Here is a 5396-nt window from a genome sequence, read left to right as displayed (position 1 = left end):
AGATGGGGTGAGGGATACATTGTTTTTGGTACCACAATCCCATGACTCAAAGTGGGCATATCATATCCTTAAAGGCAGCAGAGAAAAAAATATAAAGTAATCAAGGTCAGTACTATGAACGTCTTCAAAGGCCAGGGATGACAAGTGCCTTGGAAGGCTCATCAGCTGAGATTATTTGATGTCAGTTAAATGCCAAATCAAAGATACAAAGCCTCAACATTCTCTAAAAGTTGATTAACTTTTTTCAAGTTCCCATTGCCAAGATGCAACGTGAGAGGCTTTGAAAAGTCACTACTTAAGTATCTGAAGAAATTCACAGTGGAAAAAGTCTAACAGGGATGTGTGTATCTACTGTTGTATGTACCTTTCTACTTATGCAGCTTGCTGGACAGCCAACTTATTTTTCTTCTGGACTTAATTCTTGAGAAAGAGCCAAGTAAAATAATTATGCCCAAATCTAGTAAGCCTGGGAATAAAGTAATCAGTATATTTGAAGAGCACACTAAATTTTATGAAGAAAAGTAACCTAATTACAGTATTTCACTTAACTATGTTTGTGAAATTTCTACTTGCCCTCCAAACTCCACAAGATGGTAGCCTAGAAACAGATAAAACAAGGTGCACATTTATATACATAAAACCCCAAAGGGTTAACAGTATCATTGGGGAGATCTGGGAGACATGGCCAAAGAAAAAGATTCTAGGAACATAAATGCTTACAGAACACGGACTGGGTCCATGAGATATATACAAGCATATAACCAGTAAGAAAATGAAAATAATTATTTGTTAAACCTACCATTAAGGTCAGTCTAAATCTAGTGAGGTTCAAGTGGGGCCATGAGGAATCAATGTGAAGAAAAAGGACACTATCACTGATCAAACAGGAAGCTTTTAAGCAAATAATGTGAAGTGAATCACATTCTCTCCTGTTCCCCTCCTCAACCCAGCAGCAATTTAAAGGGATTTTCAAAACACCTAATGAAACTAAACTGCCAAGACTGCTCAGACAGGAAGAATCATAATGAAAGTTGGAGGAAAGTGCTTTTTCATCCCAGTGTGGCCAATTTTTAAAGTGTATTTTGTGAAAACCACAAATAGAAGAGGTTAGCTAACAAATACTTCACTGCACAGGTTAATGAAAACATTTCCATTTCTCCTTCCCCAACACTCCTCTAAAACAATATAGAATCTGTCACTTTTGCGCCAGGTCCAGGATTGTTAAAGCCTACCAAGATTACCAAAATGCTTTTAGGCTATGAGGTTGCAACACAGGTATCTGGGGTTTCAGTTGCAGAACACATGTACAATCAAGGCAGCCAAGGGTCATGACAGCCTGCAGTGACTTTAATAAGCATAGCCCAAAGGAGTCTAAAACTAGACTTAGAAAACATCATTAAGGAGGCAGAAAAAGCAGTCAAATGAAATCTCTGGAGATCAGATGTAGACAAGGGTCTGAAAAAGGAAATTGGGAAGTTGAGAAGAATGTAAAATTTAATCACTTTAAAAAGTCACTTTTGAGGAGCCCCAAGGACCAGAGAATTTTTCTCTGAAATAAAAATGGGAAATAATAACATACACACCAGTGCTGAGTTCTTAGTCCTAGTTTTAAGGCATTAAGCTGCAAAAATATGACAGGTACAATACTGCACTGCCTAAGCTTCACACAGCACTACAAGCAGAATCCAGTACACGAAGACAGGAAGCAGTCTTAAATACACAGTGAAGGGGTACTTCCTTCAGCTACCAGTAACGCAGATATAAAATCATTTCCAGAAGCTTAAAACATATCTTACTTAAAATTCGTATTGTATTTACTTGTATAAATAACCATTTAACTGTAGAAACTTGGAATATATGTATACTTTAAACACAAATGTTTCTGCCTCCTTCTTCTACTTACTACATCTTATCTCATTTTTGTATTATAAAGTCAGTAATTCTCTGAGGGAAGGGAGTGGAAAGTATGGTAGCGTGAGAGGTGGGGGTAAACCATACAGAATCCCCTTAAGGCTTTTAAAAACTACATAGTACCCTAACCTCACCTCACCTGGAAAATCACGCCTGCAATGAGATATTACTATTGGGAATGTCTGGTGCACATGTGTCAAGGCAGACACTGGGAGAGAACCCAGTCCAGAAAACCAAAGGACCCTAGATATACAAAAGTTAGGTACTTAATAACTTATGTTCATAATTTTTAAAGTACTTTCATATCTATCTCATTTGAGATAGAAAAGATTCCCCCATTTAGTGGCAACTGTCTACTTTATCATAAAATAGCACAGAGCAAAATACAGCTGTTAATGTGTCAGGTGAACCACTAAAACAGTAAGCTAAAATTTAGTACAACAAAAATATTTTTACTTGAACAGAACTTAAAGTTCTTTGGAAACTCTAAACCACTGTACAAATTTAAGACGGTATTACTACGGCCTACTAGACTGTAAATCCCTTGAAGACAATGAGCCATGTGTTATCCTGTATCCTCCACAACTCCCTGAACAACGTAGGCACTTCATGAATGAAATGGACTAGCTTATATTCATTTATTTATTAATTTACTCACTCAACATTTATTGAACACTGAATGTCTACTCTGTGTCAGGCTCTGGGCTGGGTCAGATTTTTTTAGAACTACATTGAACTTTAGCCCCTAGTAAGATGAAAAGATCACTATTTCTATTTCCTTTCTCCTATTTTTAATTATTAACTGGATTAAAATATTTCTATAGCATGTTTCAATTTTCAAATGATGTTTCATAGGTATAAATGCAGATTACATTAATATAATGCCTAAAATTAATTTTCCTTGTATCTCGCCCTGAAACAGAATTCCAAGACAGCCATGATACTCACAATAAATGATATCATTTGACAGTCACCTCAGTAACAGTTGTTGGACTGCAGCCCATGATTTAAAAGTGTCTCCACAACAGGATTTTTTAAAGCAAGACCAAACAGCAACTGACCCCTTGTTTTGGCTCCTCAACTTTTGTTTACAGTTGCACCAAATCTTACGGTATTTCCTGCCTACTTAAAAAATAAGCCACACATGTTAAACTGTGATAGTAACAACGTGGTAAACAGTATCTGTAAACTACACTAGGATTTATAAAGCATCTCACAAACTGTACATATCTCCTTTAGTCCTCAAAACTCACTTGAAGATGGGAGAACTGGGGCTTAAAGCTGTGGATGCCCTGTCTGCCTAAAGCAGCAGAGCTGGTATTTCGAGTCTGATCCTGGGTCTCCTGATTCCTGCAGTCCAGTGCGCTTTTCACCACAGCTGCCTCCTTCCTATGCCAAGGCTCAGAAAGTTGTACAGACTGAGAACATGAAAATAATAAGTCCATGAAAGGTTTGGCTATGAAACAGTAGACAGTGGTTATCAAAACTGTCAACACGGCCCCAGGAAGAAACAAGGCTCTCTGTTTAATGAATCCAAAATCAGTCAGATGTTGTTGAGAAACAAAATGGGCAATAGATGGTGTGAAAAACAACTTAGTATAGACTTAAATTTGATGATCACCAGAAATCTGATATTCATGAATCCTCAAGCATTCTAGTTTATAATCAGTCCACTCATCCTATTTGCTTTAGAAATAACAGGACATTTTTCTAAATCTCTTTAAAAACAGAATTGGGGGGAAAAAATCTTGTTCTTCAGTCCAATACTCCATAATATAAACCAAGAAACAGATAAGTGAGTTGAAACGCTCATTTGATATATGATGCTCCAACCAGGAAAGACAGGTAGAAATACATTTAGGTCTTTCATTAACATTTAACTTAAAGAATGCAAAAGAGAAGTGTAAGAAGATTTAAGGCTAATGCACTGTTGATTTTTAAAATTTTGCAGATGAACCTCTGAATAACTTGCATGGAGTATTTACAATTAACCCTTTAGGGTAAGAAATTCAAATTTCAAAAGCCATCAGATGGCTTTTTAATGATGATAAATCTTCATTAAACAATGAATTCACTTCTTCACATAGATTCACACTTGAGTAGCTATTATGGCGCAGGTTGTAAACTGGGTCTATTTGTTCAAGTACAAAGAGAAATTGAAATACAGCAGAAAACATGTAAACAATATGGAACTCTCGATCTTCTTGCTATAAATGGAGGTACATCATCTTATGTTACTGTAAATAGCAGCTATTCAAATGCCACAGTTGTGCTAAGTCTACCAACTCTGTTTAATATCCCTTTCCTATTCTTATGTTACCATTAACGATAAGTTGGTCAAATAGTTTTCAATAGCCAAGGGGGAAAAACTTTCTTTAATTCAAGAATGTGTAGCATATGTAACGTGCATTTAAGAGACCTTTCCTCCATCTACGTGTAGGAAAAACTGTTTGCTTTTACAGTTTCAGTTAAAATGGTCAAGTTTGATTGATTCAGCATAGATTCGAATCTGTTTTATTCACTGCTCTATCTTCACTAATTAGAAGAGTTTCTGGCACACAGTACATATAACCATTGAATGAATGAATTACTCCTATGCTCTATAGCTTATTTTATAAGAATATACCTAAGAACTTTTTACTATGACTTCTCAATGCTTTTAAACTTGAAGAAAATCCCCAGTGTTTACAACAGTCAGCTGCTTGTGGAAAGCAATCATTCCACATCTGTAAACAAGAGCATGTGCAAGGTGTACAGTTATGTTAAGACAACTTGGGTGTCATCAGCTACCTCACGTATTTCTTGAAATCCCACAGCTAGAAGAGCTAATTGTAAAGCACCATGAGGACTCAATTAAGCCTATATCCACATGCTGAGAATTCTCCTTTGTAAACTAATTACCTCTCCACCGAAATCTGTATCAAGGCAAATACCATTTACAATTAACATTCTGAGAAGAACCAGAAAACAGTCGTACACAAATCGACTTGGGGAAGCTATGATAGTAAGTTGCCCCATGAACCTGTTGTCTTTCTCTACCGGTGGACTGAAATCAACTTCTATTTAAAGGGACACTGCTTTTCTTGCGGATAAAAAAAAAAGAGAGAGTTTGGAGAAAATCCTTTTTTAAAAACGTTCAAAGCAAGCTAACTGCTTGGAATTGTCAAAACAGTATTTGCTGAAAACCTGGTCATCAGACCCTTTCGAGTCTGGAGCAGGGCCACAGGGCATGATTTGGGGGTATCAGCTTCAGCCCTCGGTGCCAAGTTTGAGATCCCATATGGGAAGTAGAAGGCGAAAGAAGTGACAGCATGGCTCCAGGCCACTCTGCTGGCAGCTTGGGGGAACGAGGGGCCACAGTGGGCTCTGAACTTTGTCAGCCTCCCCCACCCCCCGCGCTGTGGTCCACGCGCCTCCTGGCTCAGGCCGGCAAACTCCCAAGCCACCGGGGGGCTCGGGGGCCAGAGGCTGCAAGTCAGGGCTCC

Source organism: Mandrillus leucophaeus, unplaced genomic scaffold, assembly GCF_000951045.1.
Source record: "Mandrillus leucophaeus isolate KB7577 unplaced genomic scaffold, Mleu.le_1.0 Scaffold185, whole genome shotgun sequence".
Classification (NCBI taxonomy): domain Eukaryota; kingdom Metazoa; phylum Chordata; class Mammalia; order Primates; family Cercopithecidae; genus Mandrillus; species Mandrillus leucophaeus.
Note: the sequence above shows the minus strand (reverse complement) of the source record.